At 46.6% G+C, this 21,622-nt stretch overlaps 1 protein-coding gene across 1 annotated transcript in view; it reads left to right on the forward strand.

Annotated features, from left to right (window-relative positions):
* Positions 1–21,622, forward strand: part of LOC141053953 (uncharacterized) — a 357,992-nt gene that overhangs the window by 21,090 nt on the left and 315,280 nt on the right. The window lies entirely within an intron of this gene.

The following is a 21,622-nucleotide window of genomic DNA, read 5'->3' on the forward strand; positions in this document are numbered from 1 at the left end:
GGATCCGCCCTTCTTAGGAACAGGAAAACCTACAGATACAAAAGGGCGGCACCTCTCCCACGCATCAGTTGGTTTCCTGTTCCTAACAAGGACAGAACTCCCTACAGATCGTCCGTCATGGATAACCGAATCCCAGGCCAGCGGACCGACTCAGGTAGCGGGGGGTTCTCCTACCTCGGTCTCGCTGGGGGCCCTGGATGTGCCACCGTGGGTCCGGGTAGGATTTCCACGGCAGTGGTAAGAGCAGGCGGAGACAGGGTCCGGCGGTTGCCTTCTCCACGTGGCCGGTGAGGTAAGCGGGTCCCCCTGTGTCTCCTTCCCCCGGGGGTGCGGTCCGTTCGGGCGGGCGCCGCCGGCGGTGTCCCACAAAGGGAGCGGCGGTTCCGAGCCGGTGGCGCAGTCCTAGCCCCTTGCCGCGCGTCCCCGCGGCCTCTATCGCGCGGTGGAAGTGACACGGCGAAGGGGGCGGGGCCTAGCACCAAAACCGGAAGTCGGATGCCGGCGGTTTCCGGTTGTGGTGAATGCGCGCCCGCCGCCTGAGGGGGCCGGGCACCTGAAGGGGAGGATCGCGAGGAGCGGTCCAATGGGGGGCCCGAACACCGGACAGAGTTCCTGCTAAACCGGAGGGGGAGCCTTCTTAAGACAGAAGGCATTGCTGCTGAGGTGCTTCTGGAGGCCCAGCGATGGACACAACAGAAGCCCCCATGGACCCACAAGAGGTGCAGCCCGTGGCAAAGCGCCCCAGTGACCAACCTAAGAGGCGGAAGGAGGGACGTGCGAGTGGACAGAGCCACAGCAGTTCCTCTAGGTCAAAGGATCCTCCTGCAGCCCCCCATGATCCGGTACCTGTCCTCATCTGCAAGGGTAAGAGATCTGCGTGAATGTACCCTGATGCAGTGTCCCCTTATGTGTTTGATTCTCAGGGGAAGAAGGCCACAGGGAAGCAGAAGCACAAGGAATGTGCCCTCTGTAGTTGCCCCTTACCAGATGGCCACCCCAAGAGATTGTGTCAGTCTTGCGTGAGACAGACTGTAGGGACGGAGATGAGGGGTAGAACGTGAGTGGAGTATCAGACTCTTACACTCTTCCCTATTTATGCAGGTAGCGGAAGAAGCTCCAAGCTTCGCTACAGACCTGAGGCAATTAATCAGGACTGAAATAAAAGCCCTATCAAAAGAAGATTCTTCTAAAAGAAGACGAGCTAGTGTTTCAGGCTCAGAGTCTTCAGTCGGCCCTAGGAAGGAAGATATCTCCTCAGAGTCCTCCGCCTCCTCTTCTTCTTCCGAAGAGGATTCCAGCCGGTTCTGCTTTCCCTTGGACCAAATGGATAAATTAATTAAAACCATAAGGTCAACCATGGGGGTAGAAGAAAAAAAGACAGAACTGTCTGCTCAGGACATTATGTTCGGGGGTCTAGACCCCAGAAAACAAAGGACTTTTCCACTAAACGAAAGAGTCCAGAGCCTGATAGACAGGGAGTGGAAAAAAACTGAAAAAAGGGGGTCTATGCCGCCTGCTTTCAAGCGTAGATACCCCTTTGAGGACCCAATAGTAAGTCGATGGGATAAGGCCCCCAAGCTGGATGCAGCGGTAGCTAAGGCCTCAAAAAAGTCATCTATACCCTTCGACGATATGGCCTCCCTTAAAGACCCCCTAGATAAAAAGGCAGATTCCTTTTTAAAGGGCACATGGGAGATGTCAGCAGGCGCCCTAAGGCCAGCAATAGCAGCCACGTGCGCAGCCAGATCCATGATGGTCTGGCTGGATCAATTGGACTCTCAGCTAAAGGATGGAACCTCCCGAGCCTCCATCCGTAAGTCTCTTCCAATTATCCAGAATGCTGCTGCCTTTCTGGCAGATGCCTCGGCGGACTCAGTAAGAATGGCGGCCAGGTCTGCAAGTTTGTCTAATTCGGCCCGAAGAGCCCTCTGGTTAAAATGCTGGCCAGGAGATATCCAAGCCAGGTCCCGTCTCTGTTCTATCCCCTGTGAGGGTGAATACTTGTTCGGCTCCGTCCTAGACGAACTGTTAGAGAAGGCCGGGGATGAGAAAAAGAAATTTCCGAGTCTGCCGAATACATCCTGGAGACGTCCTTTTTCTAGGAAAGGGTATTCCCGCAGGAGACAGGCCAGAGATCAGAACAGATGGGACAACAAAAAAACCAGAGGTACGGGCTTCATGTATGGAGGAGGGGGGCGCCAAGAAGGTCCATCACGGGATAATAAGAAGCCGCCCCAATGACTAGTGGCTCCGGTAGGAGGAAGATTATCTGCCTTCTACCCGGCCTGGGCCAGAATCTCGAATAGCAGCTGGATACTGGGGGTGATAGCTACAGGACTGCACCTAGAGTTCTCCTGCGTTCCCCAAGATCGGTTCAAGGTAACTCCACTCAAATCTTCCCCGCTAGAACAAGCTGCCCTGGAGACCGAGGTCCTCGAGCTACTGGACAAAAAAGTCCTGAAGAGAGTTCCAGAGGAAGAGAGGGGGAAAGGCTTCTATTCCCTCCTGTTCTTGGTCCGTAAACCGGACGACTCATTTAGGGCTATATTTAACCTCAAAGCCCTCAATAAATTCCTGGTCGTACGTCCGTTTAAAATGGAAACAATTAACACCGCAATAAAAATGCTGTTTCAAAACTGCTTCATGGTGGTCCTAGATCTGAAAGACGCTTACTACCATATACCAATTGGTCTAGCACACCAATCTTTCCTTAGACTGGCGGTTCAGTTGGATGGGTCAATCCAGCACTTCCAGTACGCGGCCCTACCCTTCGGGGTGGCGGTTGCGCCCCGAGTATTCACCAAAGTGATGGCTGAGGTGATGGCCCATCTGCGCGAGCTAAACATTCTTGTCGTCCCCTATTTAGATGACCTCCTTATAATAGGCAGTTCAGCCGAGCAGTGTTTAGAACAATTACAGAAAACAACGGCGGCTCTAGAGCGGTTGGGATGGCTACTTAATATCAAAAAATCCCGTTTGCAGCCATCAAAAATTCAACAATTTCTAGGCCTAACCCTAGATTCAAAAAAGCAGGAATGCTGTCTGCCCCAGAGAAGCTGCTGCACCTGCATGGCCGGGTCCTGAACGCTTCCAACAACCCCTCCATGTCCCTCAGGAAAGCCATGTCCCTGTTGGGTTCCCTCTCATCCTGCATTCCCGCAGTCCAGTGGGCCCAAGTTCATACGAGAACTCTACAGGGCGAAGTTTTATGGTATCAGAGAATCCTGGGGGGTAACTTAGAAGGTCGACTGACCTTATCCAGAAACACAATAGAGTCCCTGGAGTGGTGGCTAGAAAGAAATAACTTGTCTAGAGGGGTCCCTTGGGAGTATAACATTACCCGCGTGGTCACCACGGATGCAAGTCCTTCCGGTTGGGGGGCGCATATGGAGGAAATTCTGGTCCAGGGCCTATGGGAACGAGATCAGATACAAATGTCTTCTAACTTGAAAGAATTAACAGCGGTAGTACTCGCAGCTAAAGAGCTCCTTATGTATCTACAGGGCCATCACGTACGAGTTCTCTTGGACAATCGAGTGGCCGTGGCCTATATCAACCACCAAGGCGGAACTCGATCCAGAACTCTGATGAATGTGGCGGGACAGTTGTTCCAGCTAGCAGAGCGTCATTTTTTATCTCTCACGGCTCTTCACATAAGAGGGAAAGAGAACATCGTGGCAGATTTCCTAAGCCGCAATCTGTTAAAACAAGGAGAGTGGGCCTTAAACACCTCCATTTTCGTTCAGATTGTGCAGAGATGGGGTCAGCCAGAGGTGGATCTATTCGCCACCAAGGAGAACTCGAAAACGACACAGTTTTGCTCCCTAAATCCCAGGGAGACTCCTCTGGCAGTAGATGCGCTTCTGATAAAATGGGACTTCAGGCTAGCCTACGCCTTTCCTCCCCTATCTCTACTTCCTCTGGTGTTGAGGAAGATCAGGAAAGACAGGGCAAGGGTCATAGTCATCGCCCCGTTCTGGCCCAGAAGAGCATGGTTTTCGAACCTCAGGATCATGTCGATAGACGATCCTTGGGTTCTCCCGGACATCCCGGACCTTCTGTCCCAGGGCCCGGTCTTCCACCCTCAGGTGGCTGGCCTACATCTCACGGCGTGGAATTTGAGCGGTCACTGCTAGAAAGTAAAGGCTTCTCCCCAGACCTAATTGACACTCTACTAAAAAGTAGGAAAGTGGTGACAACTAAGATTTACGTAAGAATTTGGAAAAGGTTCCTCGAAAGCTCAAATATAAATACTGGTGATTCCGTCCCCATAGGCCAGATCTTGGAATTTTTACAAAAAGGGCTGGACTTGGGTCTCTCCACCAGTACCATTAAAGTACAGGTATCCGCCTTAGGGGCCCTCTTTAGCTGCAACATCGCGGCTAATTATTGGGTCAAAAGATTTATCAAAGCAGCGAGTAGATCCAGACCAATAGTAAAGAATAGACTCACGCCATGGGATTTGAACCTAGTCCTCACAGCTATGACAGAAGCGCCATTTGAACCCATATCGTCAGCCTCTATTAGGAGCCTATCCCTCAAAATAGCTTTCCTAATAGCCATAACGTCAGCCCGTAGGGTAAGCGACATTCAGGCATTGTCTAGGCGCCCACCTTTTCTTCAGGTAAAAGAGGATAGGGTAATACTTAGACCCGACCCAGCGTATTTACCAAAAGTAGCCTCCAGCTTTCATAGGTCGCAGGAAATAGTCCTTCCATCCTTCCTCCCTAAACCAACTAATGAGAAAGAGGAGAAGCTACACACTTTAGATGTTAGGCGATGCCTCTTGGAGTATCTAGCGGCTACCGATCCCTGGAAGAAAGACAATGCCCTCTTTGTCTCCTACCAAGGCCCTAGGAAAGGTCTTAGGGTGTCCAAAAGTACACTAGCTAGGTGGATTAGAGAAGCAATCTCATTAGCTTATGCCTCAAAAGGTAGAGTAGCTCCGGAGAAATTGAAGGCGCATTCCACCAGAGCCGTGACGACCTCGTGGGCCGAGAGATCGGAAGTCTCCATCGACCAGATTTGTAAGGCGGCCACTTGGTCCTCTCCGAGCACTTTTTATAGTCATTATAGACTAGACTTGGGTGCCTCTGCAGACCTCTCCTTCGGTATCAGGGTTCTGCAGGCTGTAGTCCCCCCCCTAAAGTAGTGATTAGAGTTGAGCGATACCGTCCGATACTTCAAAGTATCGTATCGGATGGTATCGGCCGATCTTTAAAAAAAGTATCGGTATCGCCGATTCCGATACCGGAAGTCCCATTCAAGTCTATGGGACTTCCGGTATCGGAATAAGAAAAACCCTTTCCTGCCCTTGTACAGCCTCTCTGGGGTCTGTACGGGCCTTTCGGGGGGCTGTGCCGGCCTGCCAGGGGGTCTGTGCAGGCTCCGGTGGTCTGTGCCGGCCTGCCGGTGGTCTGTGCAGGCTCCGGGGGGCTGTGCCGGGCTGCCGGGGGGCTGTGCCGGGCTGCCGGGGGGCTGTGCCGGCCTGCCGGGGGGCTGTGCAGGCTCCGGGGGGCTGTGCCGGCCTGCCGGGGGGCTGTGCCGGCCTGCCGGAGGTCTGTGCCGGCCTGCCGGTGGTCTGTGCAGGCTCCGGGGGTCTGTGCAGGCATCGTCCGATGGGACTACAAGTCCCATCGGGCGATGCCTGCTACCATGACAGTGATTGACACATTAGCCAATGATGGGACAGTAGTAGTCCCATCATCCGGCTAATGTGTTAAATGTAAAAAAAAAAAAAAAAAAAAAAAATTACATGCTACATACATACAACATGCATACTACATACATGCTACATTCATACTACATACTACATACATGCTACATTCATACTACATGCAACATACATACTACATATATACTACATGCATGCTACATACATACTGCATGCTACATACATACCACATATATACTACATACATACTACATGCATGCTACATGCATGCTACATACATAACACATATATACTACATGCATGCTACATACATACTACATGCTACATACTACATATATACTACATGCATGCTACATACTACATGCTACATACATACTACATATATACTACATGCATGCTACATACATACTGCATGCTACATGCATGCTACATACATACTACATACATACTACATGCTACATACATACTACATATATACTACATACATACTACATACATACTACATGCATGCTACATGCATGCTACATACATACCACATACATAACACATATATACTACATGCATGCTACATACATACTACATGCTACATACATACCATATACATACTACATGCATGCTACATACATACTACATGCATGCTACATACATACTACATGCTACATACATACTACATATATACTACATGCATGCTACATACATACTACATGCTACATACATACTACATATATACTACATGCATGCTACATACATACTACATGCTACATACATACTACATATATACTACATGCATGCTACATACATACTGCATGCTACATGCATGCTACATACATACTACATACATACTACATGCTACATACATACCACATATATACTACATACATACAATACATTCATACAATACATACATAGACATACAGTACATATAACATAGAGTAACATACTTACCAATACTTGTCACATTGTTCCCCGAAGCCATTGTCTTTCCGGAATAAATATTAACATAACAAACCACAAAAATACTCACCCACGATCCGAAGCAGTCCACGAGTGTGTCCCACGACGATCTTGGGTAGAGAACGGCAGCATCAGATGATGCTGCCGTTCTCTACGGGCTGCAGGAATCCAATGACGGAAGGTAGGTATCCTTCCGCACTGTATTCCTCCGCCACTTAAAAAAAAAAAAGTCCCTAGTCTCACTTTATGCCATTGCTGTGTGGGAAATTCCCACGCAGCAATGGCATAAAGTGAGACTAGGGACTTTTTTTTTTTTAAGTGGCGGAGGAATACAGTGCGGAAGGATACCTACCTTCCGTCATTGGATTCCTGCAGCCCGTAGAGAACGGCAGCATCATCTGATGCTGCAGTTCTCTACCCAAGATCGTCGTGGGACACACTCGTGGACTGCTTCGGATCGTGGGTGAGTATTTTTGTGGTTTGTTATGTTAATATTTATTCCGGAAAGACAATGGCTTCGGGGAACAATGTGACAAGTATTGGTAAGTATGTTACTCTATGTTATATGTACTGTATGTCTATGTATGTATTGTATGAATGTATTGTATGTATGTAGTATATATGTGGTATGTATGTAGCATGTAGTATGTATGTAGTATGTATGTAGCATGCATGTAGCATGCAGTATGTATGTAGCATGCATGTAGTATATATGTAGTATGTATGTAGCATGCATGTAGCATGCATGTAGTATGTATGTAGTATGTATGTAGCATGCAGTATGTATGTAGCATGTATGTAGTATGTATGTAGTATATATGTAGTATGTATGTAGCATGCATGTAGTATGTATGTAGCATGTAGTATGTATGTAGCATGCATGTAGTATGTATGTAGCATGCATGTAGTATGTATGTAGTATGTATGTAGTATATATGTAGTATGTATGTAGCATGTAGTATGTATGTAGCATGCATGTAGTATGTATGTAGTATTTTTTTTTTTTTTTTTTAACATTTAACACATTAGCCGGATGATGGGACTACTACTGTCCCATCATTGGCTAATGTGTCAATCACTGTCATGGTAGCAGGCATCGCCCGATGGGACTTGTAGTCCCATCGGACGATGCTTGCACAGACCCCCGGACATCAGCACAGCCCCCCGGCAGGCCGGCACAGCCCCCCGGCAGGCCGGTACAGACCCCCACAGGGTGCACAGACCACCGGCAGGCCGGCACAGCCCCCCGGCAGGCCGGCAGAGACCCCGGGCAGTCCACACAGCCCCCCGGCAGGCCGGCACAGCCCCCCGGCAGGCCGGCAGAGACCCCCGGAAGGCCCGAAATGACGGCGCATCATGATGCGCACACACCGCGCATCATGATGACGTCAGGCCGTCAATCAACTGAACTTCCGATTCCGATGCCGAATTCCGATATTGAAAAAATATCGGAAGTCGGTATCGGAATTCCGATACAGCAAGTATCGGCCGATACCCGATACTTGCGGTATCGGAATGCTCAACACTAGTAGTGATTACTCTCTGTAATTCTCTCAGGTGGTGCTGTCATGGACGACCGAATAAAGTCTTAGTTACTCACCGGTTAACGGTATTTTTCGGAGTCCATGACAGCACCCATAAATTCCCTTCCCTTAGTTAATTTGGGTGTGCACGTCTTCCCTTTGTACATATCCACGGGTGATAAAGATTTAAGTATTGATAGTGTTGTACATATAATCATGCATTAACCTTGGAGGTCCTCTTTTTATACTCTGTAATCCAACTGATGCGTGGGAGAGGTGCCGCCCTTTTGTATCTGTAGGTTTTCCTGTTCCTAAGAAGGGTGGATCCCCTCTCTCAGGTGGTGCTGTCATGGACTCCGAAAAATACCGTTAACCGGTGAGTTAACTTTCTCCCCTCAGAGTAAAAGACGACTCACAGATGTAGGTCGACTTAACAGACCTGGCCAACTCTGGCGTGATAATTCCGGTTCCCCGGGCAGAAATAGGTGCGGGTCACTATTCATCCCTATTCGCCATCACGAAACCATCCGGAGAATCCCGCACCATTATAAACTTAAAACCCTTAAACGCCTGGGTCGCGTACAAAAGATTTCGGATGGAGTCAATCAGATCCACAGTCCATCTGATAGACAAGAATGCCCTGATGTGTACCCTGGACCTGAAAAGTGCCTACTATCAGATACCAATTCACCCAACATCACAGAGATTCCTGAGGTTTGCAGTAAGACTTCAGAATCGGACCTGCCACTTTCAATTCCAGTGTCTTCCGTTTGGTCTGGCTTCGGCGCCTTGAGTCTTTACGAAGCTAATCGCGGAGGTGGTAGCATTCCTAAGAAATCAGGGAATAATCATCATTCCATATCTGGATGACTTCCTCCTGGTGGCAAGATCAACAGAGGAACTGCAGCGGCACAAGGAGAAGACAATAAAGGTTCTAGAGTTCCTGGGCTGGATCATAAACAAAGAAAAATCAGACTTGGTGCCAGAAAAAACTTTTGGGGGGTACTACTGAACTCCAGAAGCAGAACTTCCTTACCAGCAGAGAAACAGAGGAAAATACGAGACAGCATGAAGAAACTTCAAAAAGGTCACGTATCCATCAGAGTAGCAATGCATGGTCTGGGCCTCATGACATCCTGCATCCTTTGTTTCCGATGGGCTCACTTCCATTCAAGAACCCTTCAAAAAAAGAAGTACTTGCTGCCTTTGATCGTCACCAAGCCTCCCTAGACAGGAAAATATCCTTGTCTCCGGCAGTAAGAAGATCCCTGGTGTGGTGGATGAAGCAGGAAAACCTGAGGAAAGGTGTCCCCTGGATCACCTCCCCATGCGTCGTAATCACCTCAGATGCCAGCAAATGGGGCTGGGGGGCACATCTAGACGGCAGAATTCTTCAAGGGGAATGGCCGGCAAACATGCGGTCCACTTCCTCCAACTACAAGGAACTTTACGCCACATGGGAGGCCCTAAGAAGAAATTAAGCCCGACTGAAAAACCAACACGTCAAGATTCTATCGGACAATGTGACGGTGGTGTCCTTCCTGCGGCATCAAGGGGGAACCAGGCATTGGAGGCTCCAGGACCTTTCAAAGAAGATTTTTTTCTTGGACAGAGAAATCTGTTCTATCAGTAACAGCCGTCCATCTCGAAGGATCCCAAAATACAGTGGCAGACTATTTAGGCTGAGTGCAGACGTACTTTTTGGCCCTGCGGATTTTTCCGCGCAGAATGGAAGAAATCCACAGGTCAAATGACCTGCATTTTTCCTGCGGATTTCTTCCATTTTTAATGCGGTTTTCCTGCGGTTTTTGTGCGGTTTTCCATTGCGGTTTTCCCCCTGCGGATTTGGTGACAGGGGAGATGGAAAACCGCACAAAAGAAGTAACATGCTGCGGATTTTGTACCGCAGGAAAACCGCGCGGAAAAATCTGCAGCGTCTGCACAGCGTTTTTTTTTTTCCATTGATTTTAAGGCTACTGTACATCACAATGCGGATATGCAACGTTTCTGCGCGGTAAAATCCGCTGCGGATCCGCTGCAAATCTGCATCGTGTGCACACAACCTTAAGCAGGCAGAAGATCTGTCCCACAGAGTGGGAGCTGAACACAAAGCTCTTCCAGAGCCTATGCCAGCGCTGGGGAAGACCGCACATAGACCTCTTCGCAACCAGCAAAAATACCAAGACGTACAGGTTTTTTTCTCTGAATCCATTGGACAATCCAGAAGGGGCAGACGCTCTAAGCCAGAAGTGGGGGCAAGCTCTCTCATACGCATTTCCCCCAATAGCTCTCATTCCAGCCATCCTCAGAAAGATTCAGGAGGATCAGGCAAGAGTGCTACTGATGGCACCTTATTGGCCGAAAAGGAGCTGGTTTCCACTCCTGGGGATTATGGCAGAGGATCAACCAGTCCGGCTTCCACAGAGGGAAGACATCATTCACCAGGGGCCGGTCTTTCACCAAGACCCAGGAAGACTTCACCTGTCAGCCTGGATCCTGAACGGCAGATCTTGAGGGCTCGAGGCCTGTCAGACCAGGTCATCTCGACTATTCAGGCCTGCAGAAAGCCCGTAACTTCTGCGATATACCACAAAATATGGAAAAGATTCTGTCTAGATTGTGGCAGGCCCGACTCAGCAGAAGGAAAACGAGACATCCCAAAGATACTAGATTTCCTTCAGACAGGCTTTAACCCCTTCATGACCAAGCCTATTTTGACCTTAATGATCAGGCCATTTTTTGCAATTCTGACCAGTGTCCCTTTATGAGGTAATAACTCAGGAACGCTTCAACGGATCCTAGCGATTCGGAGACTGTTTTTTCGTGACATATTGGGCTTCATGTTAGTGGTAAATTTAGGTTGATAATTTTTGCGTTTATTTGTGAAAAAATCAGAAATTTGGGAAAAATTTAGAAAATTTCGCAATTTTCAAATTTTTATTCTGTTAACCCCTTCACCCCACCCCATTTGGCGAAAATTTTGAATATTTCGCAATTTTCCAACTTTGAATTTTTATGCCCTTAAATCACAGAGATACGTCACAAAAAAAACTTGATAAGTAACATTTCCCACATGTTTACTTTACATCAGCACAAATTTGGAACCAAATATTTTTTTTGTTAGGAAGTTATAAGGGTTAAAAATTGACCAGCGATTTCTCATTTTTGCAACACCATTTTATTTTTAGGACCACATCACATTTGAAGCCACTTTGAGGGGTCTATATGATAGAAAATACCCAAAAGTGACACCATTCTAAAAACTGCACCCCTTAAGGTGCTCAAAACCACATTCAAGAAGTTTATTAACCCTTTAGGTGCGTCACAGGAATTTTTTTGAATATTTAAAAAAAAAAAATGAACATCTAACTTTTTTTCACAAAAAAAATACTTCAGGTTCAATTTTTTTTATTTTACCAAGGGTAACAGGAGAAGTTGGACTGGAAAAGTTATTGTGCAATTTGTCCTGAGTACAATGATACCTGATATGTGGGGGGGAACCACTGTTTCGGCACATGGCAGAGCTCAGAAGGGAAGGAGCGCCGTTTGACTTTTTCAATGCAAAATTGGCTGGAATTCAGATCGACGCCATGTCACGTTTGGAGAGCCCCTGATGTACCTAAACAGTGGAAACCCCCCACAATTGACCCCCTTTTGGAAACTAGACCCCCCAAGGAACTTATCTAGATATGTGGTGAGAACTTTGAACCCACAAGGGCTTCACAGAAGTTTATAATGTACAGCGGTACAATTAAAAAATCATATTTTTTCCACAAAAATGATCTTTTCACCCCCAATTTTTATTTTCCCAAGGGTAACAGGACCCTAAAAGGTATTGTGCAATTTGTCCTGAGTACGCTGATACCCCACATGTGGCGGTAAACCACTATTTGGGCGCATGGCAGAGCTCGGAAGGGAAGCAGCGCCATTTGACGTTTTTGGCTGGAATTGAGATCGGACACCATGTCGCGATTGGAAAACCCCTGATGTACCAAAACAGTGGAAACCCCCCACAAATAACACCATTTTGGAAACTAGACCCCCCCCCAAGGAACTTACCTAGATGTGTGGTGAGAGCTTTGAACCCCCCCCATTGCTTCACAGAAGTTTATAACGCCCGGGCGTGAAAATAAAAAATTTGTATTTTTTCCACAAACATGATCTTTTAGTCACCAATTTTTTTTATTTTCCCAAGGGTACCAGGAGAAATTGGACCCCAAAAGTTGTTGTCCAATTTGTCCTGAGTACCCTGATACCCCATATGTGGGAGAAAACTACTGTATGGGCACACGTCGGGGCTCGGAAGGGAAGTAGTGACGTTTTGGAATGCAGACTTTGATGGAATGGTCTGCGGGTGTCATGTTGCCTTTGGAGAGCCCCTAATATACCTAAACAGTGGAAACCCCCCACAAATGACCCCATTTTGGAAAGTAGACCCCCTAAGGAACTTATCTAGATGTGTGGTGAGCACTTTGAACCCCCAAGGGCTTCACAGAAGTTTATAATGCCTGGGCATGAAAATAAAAAAATCGTATTTTTTCCACAAACATCAATTAGTCCCCAATTTTTTTATTTTCCCAAGGGTAACAGGAGAAATTGAACCCCACAAGTTGTTGTCCAATTTGTCCTGAGTACACTGATACCCCATATGTGGGAGAAAACTATTGTATGGGCACACGTCGGGGCTCGGAAGGGAAGTAGTGAAGTTTTGGAATGCAGACTTTGATGGAATGATCTGCGGGTGTCATGTGCGTTTGGAGAGCCCCTGATGTACCTAAACTATTGAAACTCCCCACAAGTGTCCCAATTTTGGACACTAGACCCCCACGGAACTTATCTAGATGTGTGGTGAGCACTTTGAACCCCCAAGTGCTTCACAGAAGTTTAAAGCGCCCGGGAGTGAAAATAAAAAAATCATTTTTTTTCCCACAAAAATGATATTTTTGCCCCCAATTTTTTATTTTCCTAAGGGTAACAGGAGAAATTGGACCCCAAAATTTGTTTTGCAATTTGTCCTGAGTAGGCTGATACCCTACATGTGGGGGTAGAACACTGTTTGGGCGCATGGCAGAGCTTGGAAGGGAAGGAGCACCATTTGACTTTTTCAACTCAGAATTGGCTGGAATTGAGATCAGATGCCATGTTGCATTTGAAGAGCCCCTGATGTGCCCAAACAGTGGAAACCCCCCAATTCTAACTCCAACCCTAACCCCAACACACCCCTAACCCTAAACTCAGCCCTAGCCCTAACCCTAATGGGAAAATGGAAATAAATACATTTTTTTTTATTTTATTATTTTTCCCTAACTAAGGGGGTGATAACGGGGAGTTTGATTTACTATTTATGGCGGTTTTTATTTTCGGCAGCTGTCGCACGCTAAAAGACGCTTTTTATTGTAAAAATAGTTTTTGCATCACCACATATTGAGAGCTATAATTTTTCCATATTTTGACCCAGCGAGTTATGTGAGGTCTTATTTTTTGCGGGACGAGTTGACGTTTTTATTGGTACCATTTTCGGGCACGTGACATTTTTTGATCGCATTTTATTCCGATTTTTGGGACGCTGAATGAGCAAAAACCAGCGTTTCATGAATTTCTTTTGGGGGGGGTGCGTTTACACCGTTCCGCGTGTGGTAAAATTGATAAAGCGGTTTTATTCTTCGTGTCAGTACGGTTACAGCGATACCTCATTTAGGTCGTTTTTTCATGTTTTGTCGGTTTTATGCAATGAAAACTATTTTATATAAAAAATAATTATTTTTGCATCGCTTTATTCTGTGAGCTATAACTTTTTTATTTTTATTTTTTAGGGAGTTCGCTAAAGGGGTTAACTAATGGGATAGTTTTATAGGGCAGGTCGTTACGGACGCGGCGATACCTAATATGTGTACTTTTATTGTTTTTTTTTCTTTTATTTCCAAAAAATGGATTTATTGGGGGAATATATTTTTTTTTTCTAATGTATTTGGCGATTTTTTTTTTTTTAAATTATTTTAACACTTTTTTTTTTTTTTAACTTTATTACGTAATGCCAGGTGGGACATCACTGTCCTGTGACAGATCGCTGGTCGCAGATCAGCGATCTGTCACAGGCACAGATCAGCGATCTGTCACAGGCACTGCTGCAGACTTCCTCATGCCTGCGCTTTGCAGGCACTGAGGAAGTCAGCTCCCTACAGGCCCCCGTCGTCATCTTGGATTCGGGGGCCTGTAGGGAAACAGACCCCCGCAGCAGCGCTGCACATTGCGCTGCCGTGGGGGGCTCAGGGAAGCACGGAGGGAGCCCCCTCCCTGCCGATGCTTCCCTTTAACCCCCGGTACACCGCGATCACGTTTGATCGCGGTGTGCAAGGGGTTAACGTGTCGGGGGCGGTCCGTGACCGCCCCTGACACATTGTGCCGGGTGTCAGCTGTGATAATCAGCTGACACCTGCCCGCGATCAGCGGCGCTCACCACGTGGGTGCCGCTGATCGCGGTAGACGTACTATCCCGTCCATGGGCATAGGGGCCCGGGTCCCATGGACAGGATAGTACGTCTGATGTCAGGAAGGTGTTAAACCAGAGAGTTATGTGACACAAAGTGGTTACTAAATAACATTTCCCACATGTCTACTTTACATCAGCACAATTTTGGAAACAAATTTTTTTTTTGTTAGGAAGTTCTAAGGGTTAAAAGTTGACCAGCGAGTTCTCATTTTTACAACAAAATTTACAAAACCATTTTTTTTAGGGACCACCTCACATTTGAAGTCACTTTGAGGGGTCAATATGGCAGAAAATACCCAAAAGTGACACCATTCTAAAAACTGCACCCATCAAGCTACTCAAAACTACATTCAAGAAGGTTATTAACCCTTCAGGTGTTTCACAGGAACTAAAGCAACGTGGAAAGAAAAAAAATGGACATTTTAATTTTTACAACAAAAATTTTCATTTAGCATCAATTTTTTCATTTTCACATGGGCAGCAGGATAAAATGGATCCTAAAATTTGTTGGGCAATTTCTCCTGAGTACACCGATACCTCATATGTGGTCATAAACCACTGTTTGGGTACATGTCAGGGCTCAGAAGGGAAGGAGCGCCATTTGACTTTTTGAATGGAAAACATGCTGGAATATTTAGCAGTTGCCATGTCGAGTTTGGAGAGCCCCTGTGTGCTAAAACTTTGGAGCTCCCCCACAAGTGACCCCATTTTGGAAACTAGACCCCCCAAGGAACTTATCTACATGCATAGTGATCACTCTGAACCCCCCCAGGTGCTTCACAAATTGATCGGTAAAAAAAAAGTACTTTTTTTTCACAAAAATATTCTTTTAGCCTCAGTTTTTTCATTTTAACATGGGCAACAGGATAATATGGATCCTAAAATTTGTTGAGCAATTTCTCCTGAGTGCACCGATACCTCATATGTGGTCATAAACCACTGTTTGAGCACACGTTTGGGTCCGGAAGGGAAGGAGCGCTATTTGACTTTTTGAATGGAAAATTAGCTCCAATCGTTATCGGACACCATGTCGCGTTTGGAGAGCCCCTGTGTGCCTAAACAGTGAAAAACCCCCACAAGTGACCCCATTTTGGAAACTAGACCCCTTATGGAACTTACCTAGATGTGTAGTGAGCACTTTTAACCCCCAGGTGCTTCACAGAAGTTTATAACGCAGAGCAGTGAAAATAAAAAATCATTTTTTTTCCTCAAAAATGATTTTTTAGCACGCTATTTTTTATTTTCACAAGGGTAACAGGAGAAATTGGACCACAAAAGTTGTTGTGCAATTTGTTCTGAATACACCGATACCCCATATGTGGGGGGAACACTGTTTGGGCGCACGGCAGGGCTCAGAAGGGAAGGAGAACCATTTGACTTTTTGAAATTAAAATTACCGTACGTCGTTAGCGGACACCATGGCGTGTTTGGAGAGCCCCTGTGTGCCTAAACATTGGAGCTCCCTCACAAATGACCCCATTTCGGAAATTAGACCCCCTAAAGAACTTATCTAGATGCATAGTGAGCACTTTGAACCCCCAAGTGCTTCACAAAAGTTTATAACGCAGTGCCGTGAAAATAAAAAATAATCTTTTTTTCTCAAAAAATTATTTTTTAGTGCGCAATTTTTTATTTTCACAAGGGTACCAGGAGAAACTGGACCCAAAAAGTTGTTGTCCAGTTTGTCCTGAGTACGCTGGTACCCCATATGTGGGGAGGAAGCATTGTTTGGGCGCACGTAAGGGCTGAGAATGGAAGTAGTGACGTTTTGAAATGCAGACTTTGATGGAAAGGTCTGCGGTCGTCGTTACGTTTGCAGAGCCCCTGATGTGCCTAAACAGTAGAAACCCTACACAAGTGACCGCATTTTGGAAACTAGACCCCCCAAGGAACTTATCTACATGTGTGGTGAGCACCTTGAACCCCCAAGTGCTTCACAGAAGTTTATAACGCAGAGCCATGAAAACAAAAAATCATTTTTTTTCCTAAAAAAAAATGATTTTTAGCCAGCAATTTTTTTTTCCACAAGGGTAACAGGATAAATTGGACCCCAAAAGTTGTTGTCCATTTTGTCCTGAGTACGCTGATACCCCATATGTGGGTGGGGACCACTGTTTGGGTGCACGTCGGGGCTCGGAAGGGAAGTAGTGACATTATGAAATGCTGACTTTGATGGAATGGTCTGCGGGCGTCATGTTACATTTGCAGAGCCCCTGGTGTGCCTAAACTGTGTAACCCCCCCACAAGTGACCGCATTTTGGAAATTAGACCCCCCCAAGGAACTTATCTAGATGTGTGGTGAGCGTTTTGAACCCCCAAGTGCTTCACAGAAGTTTATAACGCAAAGCTGTGAAAATAAGAAATCATTTTTTTTCCTCAAAAAATGATTTTTTAGCTCGCAAATTTTTATTTTCACAAGGGTAACAGGAGAAATTGGACCCCAAAAGTTGTTGTCCAGTTTGTCCTGAGTACGCTGATACCCCATATGTGGGGAGGAACTATTGTTTGGGCGCACGTAAGGGTTGAGAATGGAAGTAGTGACGTTTTGAAATGCAGACTTTGATGGAAAGGTCTGCGGTCGTCGTTACGTTTGCAGAGTCCGTGATGTGCCTAAACAGTAGAAACCCCCCACAAGTGACCCCATTTTGGAAACTATACCTTCCAAGGAACTTATCTAGATGTCTGGTGAGCACTTTTAACCCCCAAGTGCTTCACAGAAGATTATAACGCAGAGACGTGAAAATAAAAAAATCATTTTTTTTCCAAAAAAATCATTTTTTAGCCCCCAATTTTTTTATTTTCCCAAGGGTAACAGGAGAAATTAGACCAGCAAAGTTGTTGTGCAATTTTTCCTGAGTACGCTGATACCCCATATGTTGGGGTAAACCACTGTTTGGGCATACGTCGGGGCTTGGAAGGGAGGGAGCACCGTTTGACTTTTTGAACGCAAAATTGGCTGGAATCAATAATTGCACCATGTCGCGTTTGGAGACCCCCTGATGTGCCTAAACAGTGGAAACCCCTCAATTCTAACTCCAACCCTAACCGCAACACACCCCTAGCCACAGCCCTAACCCCAACACATCCCTAACCCTAATCCCAACCCTAACCATAACCCTAACCCCAACACACCCCTATCCCTAACCCTAATTCCAACCCTAACCCTAATTCCAACCCTAAACCTAGTTCTAACCCTAATTCCAACCCTAACCCTTATTCTAACCCAAATTCCAACCCTAACCCTAATTCCAACCCTAACCCTAATTCCAACCCTAACCCTAATTCCAACCCTAACCCTAATTCCATCCCTAACCCTAATTCCATCCCTAACCCTAATTCCATCCCTAACCCTAATTCCATCCCTAACCCTAATTCCATCCCTAACCCTAATTCCATCCCTAACCCTAATTCCAACCCTAACCCTAATTCCATCCCTAACCCTAATTCCAACCCTAACCCTATTTCCAACCCTATCCCTAGCCCTAACCCTCTTTCCAACCCTAACCCTAATGGAAAAATAAAAATAAAAAAAAAATATTTTATTAGTTGATCCTGCCTATGGGGCTGATAAACAGTGGGTTTATTTACTTTTCATTCTATTTTGATCACTGTGAGAGTTCATCACAGTGATCAAAATGAGTGAATGAATCTTCAGCCGGCGGGCGCACTGCGCATGCTCCCGCCATTTTCCAAGATGGCGGCGCCCATGAAGCAGGACCGCGGGACATCGGGAGCTGGAGAGGAACATCGGAGGTACTGGGGGGGGGGTGAAGGGGGGGGTCAGAAGGTGGGGGGAGCCTAGAGAAGGGGGAGGGGAGCCGATGATGACGGCGGCGGCACATTGCCGCCGTCAGTCGGTATCGGGGGCCGATCGGCCCCGTGAGTCGGTGGAGGGGGGGTCGGATCACGGTCTGCAGCCATGTCCGATGCTACTGCAGCATCGACCATGGCTGGGTTGTAATATTTCATCAATTTTTGTTGATAAAATATTACTATCGCTCTGATTGGCTGTTTCACTTTTAACAGCCAATCAGAGCGATCGTAGCCACGTGGAGGCGAAGCCACGCCCCCTGTGGTGAAGAGCAAAGCCCCCTGTACTGCGGGTCGGATGACCTTTCAGTGACCTCGGTCACCTGACCCGCAGGGGAGCTTTAAACTCATGACGCCACATAGGCGTCACTGGTCAGACTGGCACATGTTTTTATGACGCCTATGTGGCGTCATTGGTCAGGAAGGGGTTAATAAAGGACTTAGGCCTAGCACGCTGAAGGTCCAGATCTTGGCATTAAGCTCTTTTCTCGATTACCCCTTGGCTTCCCACCCCTGGGTAATAAGATTTATCGGGGCTACTCAGCGGTTACGTCCCACAATAAGGAGGTCAGTCCCCCCCCATGGGATCTTAGTCTTGTCCTTCGGTCCCTTTGCTCAGATCCCTTTATCCAAAACCAGTAGATGCTCATTTCACATCGAACCATGAAGGTAGCATTCCTAGTGGCTATCACCACGGCTAAACGTATAATCGAGATACAAGCCCTATCCATCTGAGATCCATATCTCCAAATCTGGGAGGATCGAATAATTATAAGACTAGATCCCACCTTTTTGTCCAAAAATTTCGTCTGTTCAAAACCTAAACCAGGAGATAGTCTTGCCCTTGTTTTGTGGGAGCCCCTCAAACAACAAAGAAAGAGCCCTACTCGAATTAGACGTACGCCAGGCAGTTATTGACTACATCAAGGTCATGGAGGGTTGGAGGAAGGACCATAAACTTTATCCTTTTTTGGGGGAAAAAATAGAGGGAAAAAGGCCTCAAAATCCTCCATCGCGAGATGGATAACGTCACTAATCAGTTTGATATATGTCTCTCAGGGGGTCCCCCCACAGAAAGGTTAAAAGCTCACTCAACACGAGCGCTATCAGTTTCTTGGGCAGAAAGGACAGGGGCCTCGGTAAACCAAATCTGTAAGGCCGCAACCTGGTCCAGGTTGGACACATTCTGTAAGTATTACAAATTGGATGTGTTGTCTAACCAGCAGACTGCTTTCGGGAGAATGGTTCTCCAGGCAGTCATCCCACCCTAAGGGGATACTTTGGTATTCTTCCTGGTGCTGTCAGGAGTGACGTCCTGGAAAATAGGCATTAGACCTACCGGTAATTATGTTTCCAGGAGTCAATCCTGACAGCACGGATAGTTCCCTTCCCGAATTAATTATATCATATGTTGTAATATGATTCTGTAAATAAAGTGTTCAGTTGCATCATCCACGGTGTGGTACTTGGAAAAACACTGAGGGAATGTGGGTGGAGACTGTTTTCAACCTCTTGTGTGTTCTTCCTGTCCCTGCAAGGAGGCGAAGGACGTCCTCCCTGGTGCTGTCAGGATGGACTCCTGGAAACATAATTACCGGTAGGTCTAATGCCTATTTTCATACTTATGGTCCTGTGACAACGAGCTTCTCTTCCTGCTTCTCTGTTTTTCACTGAGCATTTAGAGCATTAATCAGGGAGATCAGCTCGTCCGTACATGACTAAGGGCAGAGACACACTGCCGTATTTTTCGTCCGAGAATCGCATTGTAAAACTCGCACTGGCTGTTTTACTTTTTTTTAAATAACATTTAGGCTATGTGCCCACATTGTGTTTTTGATGCAGAATATTCCTTAGCGGAAACGCACACCCTCTTCCCGGGAAAACGCAAGCGTTTTATGAAGCGCTTTTGTAAGCATTTTTGTAAGCGTTTTAGCATGCGTTTTCCTGTGCATTTTTGCAATACAATTGAATGTATGCGGAAACGCGTGCGTTTACGCAAAATTAATGAACACACTGCGTTTTTTTCCGCTTAGAGTTTCCGCAGCGGAAAAAAACGCACCATTAGCACAACATGTGCGTTTACCATTATAATTACATTGGATGCTTTTCTTAAGCGTTTCCGCAGCAGAAACGCTTGTCTAAAATCGCTGCAGAAATGCTTAAAAAACGCAACGTGGGCATACAGCCTTACATTCCCTGTAAAAAAACGAAAACAAATTATTATTATTATTATTATTTATTGTTCTAGCGCCATTTATTCCATGGCGCTTTACATGTGAGGGGGGTATACATAAAAACAAGTACAATAATCTTAAACAATACAAGTCATAACTGGTACAGGAGGAGAGAGGACCCTGCCCGCGAGGGCTCACAATCTTCAAGGGATGGGTGATAATACAGTAGGCGAGGGTAGAGCTGGTCGTGCAGCGGTTTGGTCGATCGGTGGTTACAAATGAACAGTATGTGAGGCAGTGACTGCTGTCACAGGTAGAGGTCACTGTGTGTTCTCCCCAGGATGCGCACGGAGGCGTATGGAGGCCATGTTGGGTGCATTGCAGACAGCTGTGATTGCAGTGCAGACTAATAATAAGTGTTAGTCTTGGGCATGCTAGCATCCAGGGCAGAGTTGGGAAAACCTGCTCTGGGTTTTTGTATTTTGAAACAGACTGCAGGATGGTAGTTGTGCAGTCCGTTTCATTCCAGGCCCGGGTTTTCCATGTGACTGAAGGCCACAGATCCCATTTAAAATCCCTGCAGTAATGGGTTTGGGTGTGTCAGGTCCAGTGTCAGTCTGGTGTGTGCTAGAGGGCAGAGCAGTTGGCTCTGCAGTGCTCCATCCATGTGAGGCAACACAGACACGCGGAGCCATGCAGCTCAAAGGCCTGGCACCCACAGCGGTGCAGTCGGCTACGGCAACTGGTCTCGGAGGTGGACTGTCCTGTGCCCGGCGGTGAACTGGAGGTAGACTGTCTTGTGCCCGAAGGAGGACTAGCGTGTTTATCGGCTGCAAACTTGAGGGCATGGTTCCCGGCTCCGATCTGGAGGATACTGGGTACTATTCAGTGCTGTGAATTGGAAATTAATGCTACGCACTTGTGTGAATTGGACATTAATGCTGTGAAGTAACTGCATTAAAGAGACTTTGTGTTGGAACTTTTTAAGTCACTGCCT

This window comes from Dendrobates tinctorius, unplaced genomic scaffold (assembly GCF_039654945.1).
Source record: "Dendrobates tinctorius isolate UK_male_01 unplaced genomic scaffold, ASM3965494v1 ptg000173l, whole genome shotgun sequence".
Taxonomy (NCBI): domain Eukaryota; kingdom Metazoa; phylum Chordata; class Amphibia; order Anura; family Dendrobatidae; genus Dendrobates; species Dendrobates tinctorius.